This window comes from Myotis nattereri, assembly GCF_964212035.1.
Source record: "Myotis nattereri genome assembly, chromosome: 13".
Taxonomy (NCBI): Eukaryota; Metazoa; Chordata; class Mammalia; order Chiroptera; family Vespertilionidae; genus Myotis; species Myotis nattereri.
In genome coordinates, this window is record NC_138088.1 from 26,293,119 (window position 1) to 26,317,388 (window position 24,270).

Below are 24,270 nucleotides of genomic sequence, written 5' to 3' on the forward strand. Positions count from 1 at the left end.
TGTGCACAGGAATTTGTTCATAGTTTATTTTTAAACTATAGTCCAGCCCTCCAACGGTCTGAGGGACAGTGAACTGGCCCCCTGTTTAAAAAGTTTGAGGACCTCTGCCGTAGGCCCTTCCCATCCCTGATTTCCAACCACAAATCATAAAAATAATGTTTTCCATCCACAGTTGGTTGAGCCTTCAAATGCAAAACCTCAGGGATATAGAAGGGCAATTGCATATTTATTGAAAAAATCTGCCTGATACCAGTAGACCCACGGCCATTCCATGTTATTCATGGGTCAACTGTATGGATTTTATACATTTACTGCTTATTTTATTTCTGTTTTCTTCCACTGTTTCTGTTATGGGATGCTTTCTTTGATTATATTTTCAAACTAATAATTTTTGAAGTATATGAAATATTAATTTTACATGGTAATTTTATATCTTGATACCTCATAAAATTATATTATTTGTAATCAGATTTTATTGATATTTTTCAAGTATACTACCATATTTTATACATATATTTTTATCTTTTGTAATGATAGATTCCTAATTTTTAAAATAATTACATTAGATAATATCTCTAAAACAAGAGTATATAGTAATGCAAATGATGGGCATTTTTGTCTTATTCCTGTCTTAGAATTTATCCAGTGTTTCTCTATAAGTAAATGTTATATTTTGGATTGAGGCATAGACACACACACACACACACACACATACACACACCTCGTGTTAAGGATGGATTCATTGACTCTTATTTCAGAAAGTATTTTTTAACTTAGAAATTGACATTAAATTTTCAAATGTCTCTTAAGCACCTGGGGGAATATATGATATTGTTTCCTTAAATCTATTAATGTGCTGCATGACATTAATGGCTTTTTAAAATGTTGAACCATTCTTGAATTATTTAATAATCCTACTTGGTCAGGACATATTATTTTTTAATGTGTTTGATTTTGCTTGCTAATACTTTATTTTAAATTTTTGCTTTGATTTTCAAAGTGAAATCATCTGTAGTTTTACTTGTTTGAGTTTCCAGATCTATAGTTTCAATTTTATGCTGACCTAAAAAATAATTTAAATATTTTCCTTCTTTCAGTATCCTCTGTGATATTATTATTATTTATTTGCTGGTCTCTTTAATTTGCATATTTGGGGGAGACTATATAGACAGAAACTAGAATTTGCTAATGGCCATTATATAACAGAAACTTGGAATTTTTATCTTATTATAAGATCAGTGAATGCTTATTGAAAAAATCTTACAAAGTACAAATAAGCAGAAAGAAAAATACCATCCTATATAATAAAAGCATAGTATGCAAACTGTCCCCTCCACCAGAGTTCTTCCTGGAACCGGCCAGCAGGGGGAAGGGAGGGAGGCCCTGGCACTGGCAGGCAGCTGGGGGAAGGGAGGGATTACCCGGCCAGCAGCTGGCAGCCACTAGGGACCCTACCAGTGCACAAATTTCATGCACCAGACCTCTAGTAAAGTAATAATGTAATAATGTTAATAGTCTTTTACTACTTTGAGTAATCATTTTACCAGATGGTTAAAACATATAATAGTGATCAGAATAAAAAAATGTACCTTAAATAATTCTTCTTTCAGGAAAATGTTGGCCTGAGAAACCTAGCTTTCAATTTATTAATACATTTTATTTCTTCTATATAAAAATATTTTAATATGTGGCTCTTCAAATAAGTTAATGATTCCATAATATTTGAAGAATAAAAGGTAGCCCTTTAAAAATAGAAAATACCTTATTTTAGTCCAACCACATGGGACTAATTTTAATATTAGTTATGTGAAAAACCAAACATTCACCAAAATGAAAGCTACCATTTTGAGGGCAGAAAAGAAAAAATGAGTACTCTTTTCAAACCCCCACTCTAAAAAAGTCATTTGTACACTCACTGAACCCATTATCTAGGCAATAATGTCTCAGATTCTTCTTTATGAATGGATCTCACTGACACATTCTTATGCAGACATGTGATATATTTTTTTAGACAGCAAAAATACAGAGGAAAAGGTTGTCTTCTGTTTGTTTCCTGTTTCATTTTCCTCTGTTTCTCCCTCTCTCCCTCCCTCTCTCCCGAGGGTTATGAGAACACCTTTTAAGGAGTCCCTCTAATTTTCATTTATATAATTTTTTAGCTTTTTAGCAATTGTCCTGGGTATAACAACATGCATACGTGAGTTGTCATAGTGTGCTATTATCAATATTTTACCATTTTGAGTATTTAGAAAGTTACTTCCATTTAGATTCTTTTATTTTTTCCACCTTTGAAATAAAATTATCTTAAGTGTTTACTTCACATACTTTGAATCTCACATTACATGGTATTATAATGTTTGCCGTAATTATCAAAATGATATAAGAACCTCATAAGTAGTAAGATATTCTACTATACTTACACCCATTTTTCCCATTCTGTTATCCCTTTCTGAAGCTCAAAGCCTTCTATTACCATTTAACTTCTGTTAGAGATCTTCATTTAATCATTCTTTAACAATGGATTTGCTAACAACAAAGTCTCTTAGCTTTCTTTCTTCTGAGTATGTTATTTTCCCTTAATTTTTGAAGAATATTTTCACCAGATATACCTGTGTTCTTTTCTTTCAGTATTTGAAAAATGTTGTGTCACTTTCTTCTGGCCTCTGTGTTGTTACATGAGAGATGGGCTTTCATTCAAATTGGTGTTTTCCTATAAGTAAGGTGTCATTTCTCTTGGGCTGCTTTGCTGATTTCCCCTTTGTTTTCAATTTTCTGAAGTTTAATGGATTTCTTTGTGATTTTTTATTTCACTTATTTTTATTTTTTAAAATATTTTTTATTGTTGATAGTATTAGAGATGTCTCCCATCCCTCTCCGTCTTTATCCCTCTCCTCTTTGTGCTTATTTTATTTGTGGTTTGCTCAGCTTCTTGAGTCTCTACTTTTATGTGGGCTATTGTCCCACAGGTCCCTAAAACTTTATTTTCAACCTATTTCCTCACTGTTTAGATAGGTAAATTCTATTTGATCTGTCTTAACGTTCACTGATTCTATTGTCTAATACTGAGCACATTCACCAAGGTTTTTCATTTCACTTATTGCATTTTTCAGTTCTATAATTCCCATTTGGTTCTTTTTTGTTTTTAATAACTGCTTTTTTTTTTTTTTTTTTGCTGAAATTTTTTATTTATTTTTCCATTTGTTTCAAGAGAATTTGTAACTGCTTACTGAAGCTTTTTTATGGTGGTTGCTTTATAATCCTTGCCAAATTGTTCCAACATCTGGTTCATCTTGGTGCTGTCATCTGTTGGTTGCTTTTCTAATTCATGTCAAGATTTCCCTCATTCTTGATATTATGCATAATTTTCCACTGTACCCCAGATATTTTGGGTATTATATTATGAGACTCTGGTTCTTATTTGACCACCTATTTTGTACAGGACATGTTCTAGTTAGAGTGCACCTCAAGGTATGTTCAGCTCCTTGCAGGATCTTGTCTACCCACCTTAGCAAAAGTGAGCACTGCAGGGTGTGGCTGGAATCTTGGTTTCACACTAAGCCCCTAAAACACCAGATGAGAAGGAGTGGAGTTCCAATTATCCCTGCTTCTTACTACCTCTTCTGCCTCTTGACACCAGGTGGGGTTGAAGGCTTGGCTACACATGGGCCCCACTGACCCCTGGGAAGAGAGTCCATCGGGTAAGTGGATTGTCTGCTGCCCTGCCTCAGACCACTTTATTCTACCTCCTGGATGCTAGGTGGGTGTGGAGGCTCACCTCCTCACTGAGTCTTGCTGACTCCAGGGCTGGGGTGAAAATTAAGCACTTATTAGCTGACTTAAAGAACAGAAACTATTTTTCATAAAGTACCTACAAGTGAGCCCACCAGGCGTAGAGCATTGAAACTCTTGGATTGACTGTGTAGAGAGCATTCCCTGAATCTACTGCTCTTGGTGCAGAGCTCATCTTGGACCTGGAAAACCAATCTCATTTTGTCCATGGGGAACATTTCCAAGCAAGAGTTTTCATTTTTGAAACCTCAGGACATCTGAGATGGTTACCTATACGGGGAGTTAGTCACACCTGAGAAATGATGAAGTCAGCATGTTGTCAGGCCAAAAGTTAAGGAACCCAATGGGCTGAACTTGATGGTTATTAACACAACGTATGTATCAGAGATTTAAACTTGAGAGCACTCATCTCTCCAGAATCACTTTATTCTTTACCTGTTGGGGAAAAATATTTTTAGAACCTTGTCCATTCTTTTATCTGCTTGGAAAGGACTTCCTGGTAGCAAACTAAGCCACTAGCAAAGTGGAGGAACAATTTGAAAGAAACAGCTTTGAGCTGCCTAACTTATATAACCAGAAGATCTATTCAGTGCGTTTTTATCTGGTATGATGGCTGCAATTTGTTATAACAGATAAATTTCCTTGTCAAGGAGAACAACACCTGCCTACATGAGTTATTTTCAATCTTGGGTGCACATTAGAATAACCTGGACAATTTTAAAAAATACTGATGCTCAGGCCCCACTAAAGATATTCTTATGTAATTGTTCTGGGGTAATTCAGAGTTATTAGTATTTTTTTCTAAGTCCCATAGCTATTTTAATGGGTGACCAGAATTGGGAACTTCTGCTTAGATTTATAACCTCTATTTGCTAATCTTTTAAATTTATTTAGCTTTACAATGCTCTACAAAGATAATCTTCCATGGAGGACTGAAAGGTAAGATTAATGATAAACCCAGCAATTTCCCTACCTGAGCCACTGGGGAATGGATTGGTCATTGCTCCCTACTGGGTTACTATTTTAGATATAGAAAAATTAACCTAAAAGGGGTATTTATCATTGAATGTGTTCATGAACTGAACTTGGTGGTGCTAAATGGTAGGTATAAATCCAGAGGAAATATTGCACTTGTCCCTAGATCAAATATTCTCACTTATCATTTATCATCTAAGGACATATTAAAAAATTCTGCCTTAGTTACACAGGGAAAAGGTTTTTCCCCTCACTTTCTTTTAACATATTAACGATGATTTAAGCCTGGTCTGCTGTTGATCTTCTAGGGTCTGATTTGACAAGAAGGGCTGGGCAGCCAAATGTACCTCTGACCAGGTTTGCGTGCAACATGTTAAGTAAAAAGCAATAAAGGCTGATTGTGGTTTTAACAAATTTTAAAACTTTCTGTGATAGGGAGTCCTGGTTCTGCCAAAGTGGAATAGCCCTTCCCTCCACAGTGGAAAAACTCTGAACAGGCACAGAGAAAAAGAAGCACAAGAGGTGTTGGGCTCAGATGGATAACAGCGAGAATATCCAATTCCTCAATCTGGAAAAGGATAAGGGAGGGCACCAGTTCCCTAAACTGAGTACAGGCCCAGAGGTTGCACATACTGTGTCTGGACTTTTCTAGGAAAAAACAAGCCTCTGAGTCATGGAATCTTACAAGGAACCATGATAGAAGTTACTGGATGTGTTGAGTAGTTATTAGGGTAGGCCCGTGGTCGGCAAACTGTGGCTTGCAAGCCACATGCGGCTCTTTGGCCCCTTGAGTGTGGCTCTTCCTAAGCCTTAGGAGTACCCTAATTAAGTTAATAACAATGTACCTACCTATATAGTTTAAGTTTAAAAAATTTGGCTCTCAAAAGAAATTTCAATCGTTGTACTGTTGATATTTGGCTCTGTTGACTAATGAGTTTGCCAACCACTGGCCGATAGAGGCATCAAAGACTGTTTAAATCACCCTGCAGGGAATGCAATTTCTGTGGGTCATTGACTTATTCTCCCTTAAGGTAACAGAAAAAAGACTGTAGAACACCAGTCACAGCCATCTCCTCTTCCTAAGAGAGGTAAGCCTGTTGACTGTGATAAAATGGGTCTCTCCTCCTTAAGCTTTGATCATCTGTGGTTCTCTGAATGGCCTATCATGGGCTCTGATAAATTATAAAGGGGCCTCCACAACCAATCTCACCTACCAAGTTCTACTAACTAAGATCTCACTTCACCCAGGTTCTCTTTAATTCGTATTAATACTGCTGAGGCACCTGCAGGTATTGGCCATGGTTTCCAGGTTTCTCTTGATTCAGGACTTAAGATTTGGCATTTTCTATTTAAGTAGGTCGTTTTTCTTAGCTTAAAAAAGAATAGTGAGATGGCTCAAGGTGGCACAGTATTAGCCACGCTGATGTCTAGAGACTTTACAGGTAAATTTGGCAACCAGTTAGCATCCACACAAAAAATAACACATATGGTTAAACCTAATTGTGGACTTAGGTGCAAGTAGAAGTTCATTGGGAGTTGTGCCATCCTTAGCTTTCAGAAGTAGACTAATAGCTAACTTAATATCCTAGAGACAAAGTTGGTTGAGTTAACTTATTAAATGCCTACTGCATGTTGGCATATATAGAAATGGATAAAAAGTTATCTCTATCCTTTAGAAGTTTGTAACTTATCACAATCTTCCTATTATCAGCCAAACTTGACCATGAGCAGTGCCTCACTAACTTCTTCTTTAATAGTTCACCAATGATTCCATAACTCACAAAGGTACTTCATTCTAGCCTTGAATGTAATTACTGCTGGTTGTCATACTCAGACCTCATTTTATGTATTTATTATTAAAGTTTTTCTATATAAAGAAACCTACAAACATTCAAATTATATAAAGATGGTTCACCAGATCAAGTGCATAATTATAGTTGGTGTCTCTTTTAAATCTTAGCAGGCAGTTGCCCACATTTTCAATATTTACTGACCCCCTTTTACAAGTCTGTGTCCAAAAATGTAAGAGACTCATTGTCTAAATCTATGAAGAGGTACATCACAAAAGCACCATGCAAACCTTTTTGCATAATTAATTCAATCTCCAAAAATATTAAGTGAATGTGAAATGCAAATAAAAGTCCATGATGGGTACCTAAAATGCTTGAAAATAGTTAATTCGTTTTCACTTAATGATAGTTGCAACATTTCACTAAAATGAAGACATTCACCTCAGTGTATATTAGATGTTAAAGCAGAAATTGAGGAGAAAGAAATTCCATTTGTACTTCATAAGCAAATGACTGGTGAAGGGATGTCAGCTGTACTACATTACTACTTTCCATATTGCAAACTAAATTATGTGCTCATTAGTTTATGGGTTAATAAATGAGAAGCTAAAAAATTTACATGCTCTTACAAGTGAAATATTTCCATGGAGCCAAAGGAAGTCTGACTAATTTGAATTAGGTTTAAATCCTCTGCATTTTTTAATGATTAATACCATGAGAAAATGGAAGAGTAATCAGCTTCTAATTCTGACTTGGCCAGTGACTCACCAGCAGAACTTGGGAAATTCTCTTACCCCATCGGTCTGTATCTCCTAATCTGAAAATGGATAAAATAATACAGATTCTTGGGAGTCCACTCAGTTCCTTGATTCTGTACCATCATATTCTAAGGGGTTTTCTATTTGTAACTTAACCTTATAAACATATAAAAAATTTATCTGATGTTATTAAAACCATATTCTTATACGCTCAAGGTCATCTAAGGACTGAAGTATGTCCTAGGCTGAGAAACACTCCAGGGCCAAGACCCAGGCTATAGCTACAGTAATTAAATTGCTGAGTTCTCAGAGGAGAATGTAGCTGATGATATATTATCATAAGATATGATCAGGTAAGTGAAAATGCTTTACAAACTATGTAGGGCTACATAAATGTCAGGTATTAGGCATAATTATCATCTCTATTTATTGAGGGACCAACTTACATAGCTGATTTCAATGGGGCCATATAATAAGTCAGAGACAATTTGGGAGAAATTATATTTCTTATGCTGACTTTCCTTCTGTTCTTTCATCTCACCAATATTTATGGAGCTGCCTCTACTTCTAAAGTATCAGCGGGGACATTACAGAGGTGTCTAACTGCTAGTATCCTCACCTAGTTTGCAATATAGTAAATACTAGTATGCATGAAACAACATCATCTATTTTTCTTTAATGATTTTATGGGCTGAAGATTAATTTTCCTGACTAGGTTTTTAAGTTCTTTCAGACTCCAAACTAGACTTTTCTTTCTTTTGACCTCTTTCACTGTGTTCAACAGACTACTGGGCATATTAATCATAAAAAATACATTATTTGATTGAAAAATAAAAAATATGTGATAGGGTTAGACCCCCTAAAGGGCTAAACAAATATAAGTTATTGCTATTATTTATGTATGAAACTTTCTCCAGTGCAACTTGAGAAAATATCTAGACACTTAGGATTCCATAGCTTTAGAAATGGTACTGGCCTAATGACAACCAAAATAATAATAATAATAATAACAACAACAATAATAATAATAATACCAAAGTAACAACAAACTTTTATTGAGGGCTAATGTGTCAGACACTGTGCTATATGTTTATATTCATCATCTCATTTATTCCCCATAATAATCCTATTCAATTGGAACTTATCCCCATTTTACAGATGAACAGACTGAGGCCTAAAGATGATAATCAAAGTTATGTGGATAGTGAGTGGTTGAACTAGATACTGAATGAAGGTAGTATAGCTGCCAACACCTAAAAGGGGACACCATTACTGGGAGCTGAATCTACCTGATTTACTATATTTAAAAATATCTAGAATTTTAGATGAGACTGAATGACTAGTTCTCAGTGGAGAACAATTTTGCCACCAAGGGAATATTTGACAATGTCTAGAGATATTTGTGGATGTCATGACTGCAGAAGTGCTATCAAAGCCACAGATGCTGCCTAACATGGTCCATTATAGAAAGCCTCCCACAGGAAAGAATGATCTGGCCCAAAATGTCAGTAGAGAAACCCTGAGCTAGACTTGTCTTTTCATGCCAGTGCTGTAATGTCATAAATTAGTGACTTCCTTCTCATGGCTCAGGTAGTAATGAACATGACCGGAGAGGCCTGTGCAAGAGCTCAGGGAAATGAGACGCCGCAGCTTGGGATCCCAGAGCTTCTACATGAGGTGATGCAACGTGGGGTGTTTTTCCCCCAGAAGGTAAGAAGGCATTCCCCTTTGATATTTATAATGGTTTGGTTGAATTTGGAATTTGTAAACATTTGGTTTATAGTTCATCTATAACCACCCCCCCCATACTTCTTAATTTAGACCAATGTCCTATAGTTATTTTTGTTTGTTTGTTTGTTTTATTAATCCTCACCAAAGGACACTTTTCCATTGACTTTTGGTGAGAGTGGAAGGAGAGGGAGACAGAGAGACAAATATCAATGTGACAGATCCACATGGATTGGTTACCTCTCACACATGCCCTGACCAGGGCCAAGGATTGAGCCTGCAACTGAGGTAGGTGCCCTTGACCAGAATTGAACCTGAGACTTTTAGTCCACAGGCTAATGCTCTACCCACTGAGCCAAACCGGTTAGGGATTATAGTTTTTAATACATAAAATATAGCTGAAGTCTTTCCTATATTTGAGACTCTTTTGGTCTAGCAGTTAGATGGCATTATCTATGAGTAGTTAAGATAAATAGCGATAGCAATTGCATAGCACTTGAAGTCACATTTCTTGATAATCTCTAGATTTTCAGGGACCATTAGACATCTCTGTGTGAATTCTGGAGTAATGGAAAGTACATTCTAGCAAATACTTTAGATACTCTGACATTGCTGCATTGATTTAGAAACACACTTTTAAATCAATTTTTTTTGCAACTTTAACTTGTAATAAAATGAGTCTTAACCAAAGTGCCCTTTGCAATCTAACTGCTTAGGTTTGAGAATAGCAGGCCAAACAGAATTAATTAACATTTCGAAGCCATAGTGCTATATTGCTTAATCCTAAATTGTACTTAAAATAGGAATTGATTTCTACTCCATAAGAAAACAACTTTTCCCTCTTCCCATGCTCTTTTCAATAAAAAACAGAGATAGTGTATATTTAGAGAATAAAATTAAATAAAGCAATCACTAAATGTTTTTGATGAAGCCATAATAATATCCTATTACACAATACATGTTCTTCAAGACATCGTTAAAACTTTGAGAAAACAATTATTACTGAATAAGACAGAAAAGCCAACCAATACTGAATGAATTAGTGTAATTTATGTATCATAAAACTGATAATAGACATTTATTTCTAAAAATCCTTAAAGCACAGGTAATAATGGAGCCAGTCAGCAATTTGCCACTTGCAATTAATCACTCTCTTCATATTCACAACATTCAATTTTTCTTGCTATTTGAGGGAGTAATGATTAATTGATAAAAGTTTAACAAGTGCACTAATAGCAGGTGCTGCTAATTGCAAAGTCTTCAGAATGATTCTCCCCAAATCTACTTTATGCTAATTTGTACAGCATTAGTCATAACACTTTATAATTTCACTTTTAAAATGACTTTTCTTTTAGTCACCCTAATTTAATTAAGAATTTTAACTAGTTACTTGTATCAAGAATACCAATGAATTTTAAATTTGTGAGTTTGATTACCATAAAAGATTAACAAGAACACTCATAAAAATGCACGGCTGCCAATTAGAAACATCAACACTGTGTAAATTAGAATTTGTTAATTGGTTTAGCAAATGTAAATTCAATTTTTTGAAATTTTATGAACTGAAAAATTGATTATATTTTTGTGAGCCTCAAGAAATATCTTATTAATGATGATATTTGTTTCAGTAGTTTCTGAGATTACATTTGTATTTTATCCATAAACATTTCTATTTCATTTAGTTTAAAAATATCTGATTATAGAAATAATTTTTCATCCACATATGTTTGCCCCTTACCATCCACACTATTAAATGAATACGCAAGCACATTTTTCTTTCATCTGTTTTCCTCTCAGCAAGACAGATAAAATATGCATTCTAGGTAAGGTTTCTTATTTTGTTCTTTCAATATTAAAGTGCACGTAATTAAGTTAGTTTCCTTAAACAGTATGTGTTTATGACAAAACCTACAGATGCTTTTATAAAGATGAATACATAAACAGCATTCCAGGTATTAATACTGTTTGCCTCTAGGAAATAGATCCAGCAACCTTGCATTTTATGAGAAGCAGAAGCAATATTCTAGTATGCATTGTGGAAAGGAGAGGCCTATTGTAATGTAAGGTCAAAATCTATCCTCAAGGGAGCACATGCCTGGTCTGAACACTAACTTCACATCAGTTACTCCCCTGCCAAGTTGCAGTCAAGAAACTGAGGACAGAATTGAGGATAGGCCTAAAATATCCTCATGGCTAAGCCTCCAGACTGTTAAGTCAGGAGCTGGGGAAATAGGGCATTGGATTGCTTTGTGAACTCAACAGTCTGTTTTCCAGATAATGTGATTCATTTGTGAGTAGCCACGAACGCCCTCAATTTGACCATAACTTCTCCTGCCCCTCCTAGAACTGTTTTTGAAAATCACAGAGCTTGATGATCACTCCAAAGGATCCAAAGTCAGCAATTAATTATTTGGCTGTTCAAAACCTCTTGCATTAATGCATTTTCCTAAATTTATGTAATTAGATTACTCTATCCCTGCTTAGCTCTCAATGGGATAAGACACAGGATAAGCGTAAAGGCTAAAGGGATCATGAACTTGTGCCTTTGCCTTTGATCAGTAAGAATAGAAAGGGACTCAACATTGCAGATTTCCTGCATATAGTTCCATACTTCATCTTTATGCAGGAACTGGGGTCCAGACAACTAGACCTGGGAATCAAGTAGCAGCTGAAGGCACTCGCGCTGGGAAGATAGCAGTAGGAACCAGGCTTAAAAGAGATGAGGTCTCTAGAAATCAGCTGAGTCACAGGGGAGCAGAGCAGCCCCGGATGACCAAGACACAGGGTGGCTTTGTTTTTTTCACTCTGATTCCTTCTTCCTGTTTATATTCTCCCCTTCCCAACAGGATCTCCTGTTTGCTAGTTCAAAATTTTTTTAAAAAAGGAAACAACCTCAATTCCCCAAAACAAAACAAAATGGTTTATTAAATGTAGATATTAGTAGAATATTATTCAGCTATTAAAATAATAAAGTAAGCTCTGACTGGATAGCTCAGTTGGTTAGAGCATCCTCTCCATACGCCAAAGTTGGGGTTTGATCAATGGTCAAGATGCATTCAAAAATCAGCCAGTGAACGCATGAATAAGTGGAACAACAAATCAATGATTCTCTCTTTCCCTTCCTCTCTCTCTCAAATAAATAAATTAATTAAAATAATAATGTAGATATACATAAATATCAACATGGAACTATGTTCACAATTTATTAATTCATTCACCAAACACTGTTCCCTGCCTAGTGTGTGTGATGTGTTGATCTAAGCGCTGAGCAGCAGTTAATAAAACACACCTGTCCTCATGAAGCTTGAATTCTAGTGAGAAAGTCAGAAAGCTAAAAACTAAATCAGCAAATATATGTGTGATTTCAAGAGAGAAAATTGCTATGAAGATATATAAGACATGTCAGGGATGGAGTGGGAATGACATTTGAGTAGATAAGACAAAGGGAGAAAAACACTTCCAGCAGAGGGAAATGTCAGTGTGAAAGCCTGAATTGGGAGTAAGGAGACAAGACAGAGGTGGAAAGACCAAGGCTGAAAGAAGAACAGTTTGGAATTTCCTCAAAAAACTAAAAATGGAACTCCCATTTGACCAGTGATCCCACTTCTAGGAATATATCCCAAGAAACTAGTAACACCAATCAGAAAGGATATATGCACCCCTATGTTCATAGCAGCACAATTCACCATAGCTAAGATTTGGAAACAGCCCAAGTGCCCATCAGCAGATGAGTGGATTAAAAACTGTGGTACATCTACACAATGGAATACTGTGCTGCGGTAAAAAAGTAATTCTTACCATTTGCAACAGCATGGATGGAACTGGAGAGCATTATGCTAAGCGAAATAAGCCAGGCAGTGAGAGATAAATATCACATGATCTCACTCATTTATGGATTATAATGAACAACATAAACTGATGAACAAAAACAGATCCAAGGACAGAGAAGCATCAATCAGACCATCAAACCTCAGAGGGAAGGTAGGGGAGGGTGGGGGTAAGGAGGAGAGATCAACCAAAGGACTTGTATGCATGCATATAAGCCTAACCAACGGACACAGATACCAGGGGGGTGAGGGCATGAGCGGTGGTGGCAATGGGGGAGATAAGGACACATACTAGTGTGTAATACCTTAATCAATAAAGTGAGAAAAAAAGAAAAAGAAAGAAAGACCAAGGCTGAAAAGGAAGGAAAATAAGAGGTGGGAAGAAGGACGGCGAGAAAAGGCTGCAATGGTGGCAGTAAGTTGGAGATACTCACTCAGCGCCCTCACTCAGTTCAGCTGTCCTTGCCAAGGATGGTTCCAAGAAAGGCAACATCATCTACCCTGAGCTGGGGGTGATTCTGGGTGTAAGAAGGCAGACCGGGTACTCTACACATGTTAACTCCCAGGGGTGCCCAATGCACTTTCTCGTATCCAATGCAGAGCATGCTAGTGTGTCTGCACCCGAAAGGTTTCATGAAAAATAAAACACTCTGTGGGCCAGTTACACCTGTGGGCTCTATATGGCTTTGGCTGGAAGTGTTTACTCCCGATTTTAAGCTAATTTAGTGAAAATTCTAGGACTGATTGGAGGAATTGGGGAAACATGCATTGCAGTCAAAGGAAATGCCCTGAACTGGAGACTTTTTCTGGGCGCATACCGGTTTTCCCATCCACTGCCCTTTTCCCTCTTTTCAAGATGTACCCTAGGACATTTCTCTAGTAATAGAAGACTCTGAAAATTCCACTGCTTTGAACATCCTCTCATAATCTCGTGTGTCCTAGTCAATGCAGGCACTCTGACTCTCCACTCGCTGGTTGGGGTGTTTTGGAGGAATCCTGGGCCATACCATTCCACTTGAAAACACAATTTCTTAGCGTATTAATGGGGAGAATAACATTTGTCTTTCCCACTGGGTGATGTGATGGTTGAATGTGTGTGGCTCAGTGATTGAATGTCAACCTATGAACCAGGCAGTCATGGTTCAATTCTCTATCAAGGCACATGCCTGGGCTGTGGGCTGGATCCCCAGTAGGGGGTGTGTAAGAGGCAGCCAATCAATGATTCTCTTTCATCATTGATGTTTCTATCTCTCTCTTCCTCTCCCTTCCTCTCTGAAATCGATACAAATATATTTTAAAAAAATTAAATGCTTAAAGGGCATTTTGAAGATTACTAATGTCAGCTATTATTGTGATGATTATTAGCTGATCCTACAACCCAGATATAGAATGAGCACTAGGTTACAGCTGACTCTTTCATCATCTGTACATACGTTCTATCCACTGGAGGAATTAAATTTAATCCCAGCATAATTAATTAGTGTTTATGAAGCATGTTGTGAGTCTCAAAACCATAGCTGTGGTTTGAACCTTGCAGTAAGATTAACATTCTGATTGACTTCATTTACATTACAGATCAAGCACTTAGGGTCTCACTTCTATATTCTGCGCAGTGCCTGGCAGCCTGCTGGCATATCATAACTATCCAATAAAAGCAGTAATAAAGTTGTAATATCCTTTTCTTTCTCTTGATTTGCCTCCACATTTTTTTAAAAGTAGACTAGACAGGAAGAAAGATGCTTTCTTATTTTTGGCAAAGGATGATTCAGAATCTTTGCTAATGGGAATGTGGAACCTTCTTTTTCCTGCTTACCAATCAGGAAAATAAAAACTATTTACTCTGGGAAGTCTGGCTGTATCACTCTTAAATCATTTATAGTCCATTAAGTGTTTTGGATAATGAAGGAGCTAGAGGACCCCTGATTTAGTTTTCTCTCCTGTATTTCTTTAGTATCTTTGTGCTTTCTTACATTTAGGGGGACAGCACAGGAGAGTTCAGATTTTTTTAAAAAAGAAAGCTATTAACAGCTTTTACAAGGGACCTGAGCTTTAATAAAACCTCTCTGTGTGCAGGAAGGCCAAATCTCCAGGGATTTGGAAAGACGCAACCTCAAAGTTAAACATTTAAAGAACAAATTAAATTCATGACTCTAACATCACTTTCTTTGTCTCTTATCCTTATCCTCTTTATAATAAACACAACATTTGGTCAGTATATTCTTTAACCCCAAATCTCCAATATCACAGTAAGAAATTACAAGAGCACATATTTGTCTGACATTTTAGTTTATAAAATACTATATTACATATCTATTAGTTTTCTATTTCTGCCATAACAAATGATCATAAATTCAGTGGTTTAATGTAATAGTTCTGTATTATTTCACAATTCTATAGGTCAGAGGTACCAGCACAGATTGGATTAGCTGGTTCTCTACATCAGGTTTCACAAGGGTGAAATCTGTCAGGCTGTAGTCCTCTCTTGAAACTCTATGCATGGATTCACTTCCAAGCTCATTCATGCTGTTGGCAGAATTCAGGTCCATGTGGCTGTAGGACTGTGGTCCCTGTTTCTTTGTGACTATTGGCCAGTGGTAATTCTCAGCTTTTATAGGCTACTCACCTTCCTTCACTAATGGTCTCCTCTCCCACCTGCAAAGCCAGCAATGAGGACCGAGCCCTCTTCAAGCTTTGAATCTTCCTGGCATCCCCTTCTGCCTTCTCCTCTGCTTCCCACTAATAAAATTCTCCTCTTTTAAGGGCCCATGTGATTAGATTGGGCACAGTTGAATAATCCAGAATCTCCCCATCTCAAGATCTGCCATTTTCATTATATCTGCAAAGTCCCCTGTGCCATCTAACAAAACATATTCACAAGTTCCAGAGATTAATGCATAGACATCATTGGGGGAAGTCATTTTTCTGCCTATTCTTCATGCTAGGTAAGAAGGACACTATTATCCCAGTTTTACTAGAATAGGTGAGGAAATGCAGGTTCTCAGTAGCATAACTGATTTAACCCAAGTCACAGAGCAAATCAATGGCAGAGTCTAAGAATGATGACTAAAATCGTTTTGTTATTTTCACTCTTTGCTTTTAATAAACTTTTAAAGGGTGCTTAGTAAGTGTCAGGTTCTGACCAGTGCAAGATACTACAAAATTATGCATGACAGTCCTATAGATATCAATCACTACACGTACATAAAGCTCAATTCTATGGTTTCAGATTCCATACTGCACTTGTCAGGCTTGAATGTAGTATCAAGGAATATCCAAAATTGTCTTAGAACGCAATTAAAATACTCTTGACACTCCAAATACATATCTGTGCAGGCTAGGTTATCTTCGGATATTTCAACCCAAATATACTGCAGCAAATTAAATGTAGTAGGTAATATGAGGACTCAACTGTGTTCTCAGAAATCAGACATTGGGAGAATTTGCAAAAATGTGAAACAATGCCACTCTTGTCACTAATGATTTCTTTTTCTTTTTGACTTTAGAAAGCATAGTTATTTTTAAATGAAAGTATGTAGTTCATTTTAGCTTGCATTTTATTTAATGTCATTTTAAGAGCATTAAAACAGGAATATTTAAAATTTTTATTTAAAAATGTACTAATACTGTAAATGTTTATTGATATAATATACATAAACGAAAACTCTTCAGAATTCATCATAATTTTTAAGAGTGTAAAATGGTCCTGAGACCAAAATGTTTGAGAACTACAAGGCAAGGCTCATCAGAAAACCTGAGGTTGCTAGGTTTTTACTGCCATTAAATTATAAAATATATCACAATAGAGCAAAAACGTCAGTCCTTACTCTTAGAAAAAGTTATCTAGTTGGGTATAGTTAACCTTTTGAATATGGCTTCTGGAATACAATCTATGGTTTTAGAATCTATCAGACAAAAACAAATCCAACCAAACAAAACAATCCCCCCAAATACTCACAAATATATATAGTTGTTCATCTATATATATATATATATATATATATATATAGAGAGAGAGAGAGAGAGAGAGAGAGAGAGAGAGAGAGAGAGAGAGGTAACACTGTCACAGTCACGACCACTAAGGAGGAGGTTGTCTGCCCGTGGTCTGGAAGGTCGTCTGGAAGGACTTCTGATCTAATTAACATATTATGCTTTTATTATTATAGATGTGATTATTTAAAATGAATTTTAGAGATCAAGTCACTCATAGTTCTGAAATAAATGCTATTTGGTAGTGCTTCAAAAGTCCTAGTTTTTCTATTGCTTTGGGGGATGTAAAAACACACTTATATAGCTGTTTGGAGTTTGAAGTTCCCATTTTTTTTGGCACTTTGCCTTCCTTTCTAATGCTACCAAAGGTTGGATCTCTAGAGAGTGGACTGATAGATATATTCCACTCAGTGTTACCACCTCCAGATGAGGTCATGAAGCTCCTTATACAAAAAGGAACATTACTTCTACCTGAGAGTAAAATTTTAGAAAAATAAAACTTCAGTGTTCCCTACAATAAGGTTTGCTCCCCTATTACATTCTGAGCACTACTGAGATGCCTTACAAGTGTTGACATTATTCAAAGCTCATAATTTTATGGATAACTGACAAAACTGAAGACCCCAAAGGGTGAGTTTCTTGTTTAAGGTGACCTAGAGGCTGTGTGTAGACAGCCTAAGCAATCTGACTCAAGAGAGGTGTACTTAACCAAGACACTGACAAAATGGTGCTTTAGTTGCAGATAACTTTTAAAATGACATTCCAAGTTAAGGATTGCTTAATTTTTGTAGTAATAATTTTAATTAGGATTTAATTGCGCTTTGGACAACTTAATTACCCTTATGCTTACAAGACTTCCAAGAAGAGATTCAGGAGACACTGAGGCCACAGGGGAGAGAAGTTTCAATGATTTGAAGTTAGAAAAAACCTAGAAATGTTCCTAAAGCTCTGCCAAAAAATACCCCCAATGGCTGAAGTAAGCAAACCTGGTTCCTGTTACTAGTGAGAAATGGCTTTGAAATTTCCTGCTTTATCTTGCAAATGCTCTTGAATTCTGCATAATATAATACTATATTTTAATATAAAATCATGTTTTAAATTACTCCTCTTTGAATAAAATAATCTTCTAAGAAGATCCAGTTACAACAGTTCTTTGTGGTTCTGCCACATACTCTCTCTCTTTTGTTGTTGTTATTTCTTTTTCCCTCATCACCATTTAACACCCCCATACCTTCCTCCACCTCCACTTATCCTCCCCCCTCCCCCAGCAATCATTACACTGTTGTCCATGTCCATGAGTTCTTTCTCTTTTATTTTCTCAATCCATCCACCCCTTTCTCATCGCCCCCCTCCCCACACACAGCTGTCACCATGCTCTCTATGTATAAGTCTGTCTCTATTTTGCTTGTTAGTTCATTTTGTTAATTAGATTCCACATATGAGTAAAATCATATGGTACTTGTCTTTCTCTGACTGACTTATTTCACTTAGCATAATCTTCTCCAGGTCCATCCATGCTGTTGCAAAGGGTAAAATTCCTCTCTCTCTCTCTCTCTCTCTCTCTCTCTCTCTCTCTCTCTCTCTCTCTCTCTCTCACACACACACACACACACACACACACACAAACACAGCCTAGTAGTATTCCATTGTGTAATGTACCACAGCTGTTTTATCCACTCATCTACTGATTGGACATTTGGGTTGCTTCTAAATCTTGCCTATTGTAAATGACACTGCAATGAACATAGGAGTGCATATATTCTTTCAAATTCGTGTTTCGGGTTTGTTTCTGGTTTTGTTTTTAATAAATTCCCAGAAGTGGAATTTCTGGGTCCTACCATATTGTCTCAATCTTAGAGAAGTATGTGGCTCCACAGAATACTTTGGATGATCATGGAGGATTATCTCCTTTTCATATTTTTTCATCGTGCACTATTGCCCAGGGATTCTGTACTAGTTTGAACTTGGTAGCATAGCTCTAGATAAAATGATGGCAAGAGGTGCCAGAGGGCAACTTTGTAAGCAAGTGAGGTTTGGCAAAGTCATTGAATGGTCCCCCTTTCACTGCCTCTTATCTTACACCCGAGGTTAGAGATAACATGCATAAAGACAGTAGGCACGCCGCAAGAATGAGTAGCACATGCCAGACATGAGTATGATAGGAAATCGTGGGGATCCAGGTACACTGGAGGGCCCATGCACTATTTAATATGGGCTGCCCTATACATGTCCAGCACTGAGTGGGGCCAAATATTCTGATTTTTTGGAAATTAGAGAAATAAGAGAATTCTATTATCGAAAATAAAATATTTTGTTTTTACTAAATAATTCAATTTTATTAAATATGTGGCAAACTAAAAGAGCTTCAGACCTCTGGCCTATGCTGTCCATTCTTTCAGGAAAGGGGGCAACATTTGCATTGCATTATTGTTTATGTCTTTGCTGGATAGGTGAACACTCTTTAGCTAGATGTGTCAGGAATGGTGTGAGAACAGAAACTTCTGTCCTCTGACCATTTTAAAGTTTGTTTCTGCCTTCTGACAAGTCCCAAGAGGGAGAATTAAGGTGACTCTTCTGAAATAGGATAAAGAATGGCCTTTTGTTACTTTTATGGTATTATCCTCTGAGCCTGGGGAACACACATCTCTTTTGTTCTCTCTTTAGTGTAAAAGGGAAACAACTATTTTCCATCCTCTGAAAAATTCTTTTCGTATTTTGGAGTAGTTATTAAGGTTCTCCTTGCTCATATCATCGCTCCCTTCAGACAAAATAATCCCAAACCCTTAAATATTTCCTCGAGGATTTCTCCTTACATTTTAATTATTTTCATTATAGACCTCTGGACCCTCTCCAAGTTTCCTGTATCTTGCTTATAATGTGGGCACACTGGGACAACTTGTTCCCATAAAAGCTCAGTCAAAGCTAAATGCAGATAGATTATTTGCAGATACGACATGTATGTGTTTGTATTCTTTTCAAACAGTATTGCATTTCTAACTGATATGCAAACTTGCAATCTGCTATAAGCCCTATATCATTTCCACTATTTTTATGCATAACCAGTCCCTTCTTATTTTGGTGCCAGACCTGTAACATTCACTGCTTTATAGTTCAACCTATGTAATTTCCTTTGTGTTTACATTTTTTCTTCTATATCCAAGATGCTGAAACTTTAATGCTAGTATCTACATAGTGCTCAATACACAATAAGTGCTTAAGATATGTTTATTGAGTGAAATAGCTAAAATCTGACATAGATAATATGTCCCACAAAAACTTTTTATTGAATCTAGTAGAAGATTTGGATACCCTTTTCCAAACTTAACTGAAGGTTTGGATTCTATCTAGGGATAATCTGTGTCAAAATCTTGGCTCTGGTTTCTTATTAGCTATTTGATTTGGATGTTATTTAAATTTGCTAAGCCTTTGTTTCTAATCTATAAAATGTACATAATATCTATATTTAAAGTTATTGTGATATTTATATGAAATATTGCATGCAAAATGCTTGAAAGTGCTTGGTATATAATGAATCCCCCCAAAATTGCTAGATTATGAAAAAAATCATATCCAAAACATAGAGCAGTGTATCTGAATACATTAGAGTGGGGAGTACTTTCTCATCTCATGTTTTCACTTCTAAAAGATCTTTTGCTGGAAAATATTTCTGAACTCTAAGGATTCTTGGTCATGGTACGCTCTAAGCTTCACTTTTTCATTCTTCTGCTCAAATTGAATGCACGGCATAAATGTTCAGCCCCAGTCAGATACTCACTACACAATGTTAGCATTTCAAATCACCAGTAGCATCAGTTCCATCTTTTCCTATATCTTCATGACACAAGACTCTAAATAGAAAATATAACCCACTGATGCAGAGAAGAAATGTAAGACTGCTATTGAAGTACTTTAAAGAAGAAAATATATTTGAACATTCAAGGAAGAGGAATGGTTCCTTTGCAAGAAAAGGAACAGGTCTTACCCAGACTGTGCTCTGGAGGAGGTGCTGGGCAAGTCTTTTGATTGACAGCTGAGGTGGTGGTGGAGGTGACAGAGGCATGGATGAGTTCCCAGGACACAGAGAAGTGGGCACGGCCACTAGGGAAATAACAAAGTATGAAGTATTCCAGTGAGTACCAGATTATGCCAAAGCTTTAGGAAAGACAGGGAAAGTAAAAGGAGACGACCATTTAGAAGTGATTCACAGCCACATGAAAATAACAAACTGGCAGACTACATGGATGCTAAAATTCACACTTCTAAAATGGTCACCAATTTAACTGCTAAAGTGTGTGTCTCAGCAAAATTGTAGTTTAAAGTGAAGATTTACAGTTTTTATATTTTAAGCAAGAGGTGAGTTGTTCAGGAACAAAACTTTTATAAGGCTTATTTATTGTCATCAAATGATAGTATTTAGGGATGTGTCTGTTAGCACAAATTACTATAAGGTGATAACTCACATAAAGTTTATATTAAGCTTAGGATTCATTAGAATAATTTTTGAAGTCCAGAAGACCTTGCAGAAATTTTCATTTTCAGCCACTATAGTAAATCATTTCCTCCTCAAAACTACTTCACAATTATAATGTTTCCCAAGGACACACTGAACTTTATGTTTACACTTATCTAGTTCTACCCTCTCTGGGGAAGAGGTGATTGACAATGAGATAAAGAAAATCAGATCATATGGTCATCACTATTTCTCTTAGGTTTACTGATTAGAATAAATCGATTTAAAATTCTTATATAACTTTTCTTTCATATTGAGAACTATATCACTCTTAAAATTATAATATATTGCTAGCCCAAATATTTGTGCCAATATGTTGTGTGTATTGTCTTGGGATGATTGGATATGAAAGTGCCTAGAAAAATAATGATACTAATGCAGATCTAAGCATCAAATGACAACATTTTGTATTAGTTCTATCATTTGCCAGCTACATACCATTTTTCAGGCAAAAAATTAAACTTTTTTCCCTTTAGTTAAATGGGAATGATTTCACAATGACTTCACAGTGCTGTTTAATAGGACAAAGGTGATAATCAAAGTCATGTAAACCCAAAAGAGTTAAATCAACATACATAAGGTTCTACTTCTTCTATCTAATACTACTTGTACTTCTACCACTGCTATTATAACTGTTACCACAACCACTATCAGCATTATTCTTATCTTGGGTTTAATGCAAGCAACTCTTTCTCATCCTGTGTTTGAATGCGATTAATATAAACTATATATGCATTCCTCCAACACTTATATGATTAAAAAACAATGAAAGAATATGTAAAGCATAGTAATATGCATTTATATATTTCCTTTTAATAAAATCTATATGTAAATTATAAGAATGTCAAAAGGTAATACTAAATTATAAAGTAAAAATATTTGAATAAATTAAAAAATGACTGTCTTCTACAATCTTCTCCCAATCCCATTCTCCTGAGATTGCTCAATCTATGCTTTCTCAGTCTACTGCTTTTGAGGCTAGCTGTTTTAGGAATAAAGTAAATACATTTTAAATGCAAACTGTTCAATACTATACAAGTTTCTATACAAGTAATTTAGCAGCCAAGAGCCTTCAAATACTTTGCCTTCTAATGGGGAAAAAAAAAACTAACTTAAAACATTGTCATTAACAGATGGTTGAGTGCCTGTTAGCCACACGTCAGAGTATTTAATACAATAACTAATATGAATTCTCAGCTTCCTTTTTTTTCTAAACTTCATGTAGACTGTTCTTCTCTTTCACCTACATTGGCCATTATAACCATTCCCCTTTATATTTTTAATAGATTTTCAGATTATCTCCTAGTTCCAATTTATAATTTAATTTGATATGTTCCTTATTACATATAGAAAGTCAATTTGATTGCAGTCTTCAACTGTACTTAAGTCCTATTACAAGTTTCCTCAAGACAGTGAATGCCATCCCTCTTAAATCGAGTGGCTGGAGATCTGAGAGATTAGGGACATAGGATATAAATAGACCCACCAAAGGTTGTCCAAAGTTTAAATGGATTGGCTATGTTGAGGTAAAATCTGGTTGCTGATTTTGGCAGGACTAAGGCTAGGTATGGTCTGCACAGGCAGGGATCATAGTAGGATAATATATCAAGCAGACATAAAAACATGCTTTCACTTAAAATTATAGCTTAAGCATTTCTCCATGTTAATTTAAATGACTATATGATATTCATGGATATACCATTTACCATTATTGTGCATTATTTTGTTTCTAATGTTGTGTTATGAATTATGGCTGCATGGAATGCATAAAGATCTCTGCATATTTGTGCCCATTACCTTAGAATACAGTCCCTGAGGTAATAGTTCAAGTCAAAGAATATGAAAATTTTAATGACACATATACAATATTGCATAACTGCCAAACTCAAAACAATTTAATCTAGAGTACTGATACTTAAGATGGCCCATCTCACTGCTTCCTACACCGCCCCCCCCCCCCCGACTGTTCACCTCCAGTTTGGTTAATATACAAAATATAGAAAGAGCGCATACAAATCAATAGAGAAAACTAAACAATGTGATTAAAAAGGAGCAGAGGAACTAAATAGAAATTTTGTCCAAAGAAGACATACAAATGGCAGGTACATGAAAAGGGGCTCAACATCAGTAATCATCAGGGAAATTCAATTCAAACCATAATGAGATATCACTTACCTCTCAGCATGACTATTATTGAAAGGAGTTTTTAGGGGTAAAATAGGCAGTTTTAGGGAGTTTTCGAAATAAAGAGGGTCCTTGGGGGAGGACCGGAGGGACTGGGAGCTGCCAAAAGGCATACATTCACAAAGAACTAAAGGCTCACAGAATAAGGGGAGAGGAAGACACTCATTCACAGAAGATAAAGGGAAAGCCACAAGGTGTAGAAAAACAAAAGGGAGAAAAAGGAAAACAGAATTTCTTAGAATACAGAGAATTCTACCATAGCAGGCGGAGAAAATGAGAGGAACCCACGTGAGGTTTGAGTCCTGTAGCTGCTATAGTGACCAATCATAGGGGCTATTAGGGCACAAAGAACTGCAACCTTTATAAACCTTAGAAAGAGGGACTTAGTGGATCTCTCCCTTGAAATCTCCCCATGTGGGAGTCTGTGCTTGTTTCCCAATAAATTTCTATCATTTCCTATACCATCTTTTGTCCATGGCTTCATTCTTCAAATCTACCTGCACAAGAACCCAGGAAATCACCTTTGCATTCTGCCCAGAGGAAAACCACACAACCAGTTTGATTTCCACATCCTATATAACAATAGCCTAGGTGGCGTCACGCAAAACATCATCACAAGATAGCCACCACAAGATGGCCGGCAGGGGAGGGCAGTTGTGGGTGACCAGGCCTGCAGAGGAGGGCAGTTGGAGACAACCAGGCCTGCAGGGGAGGGCAATTAG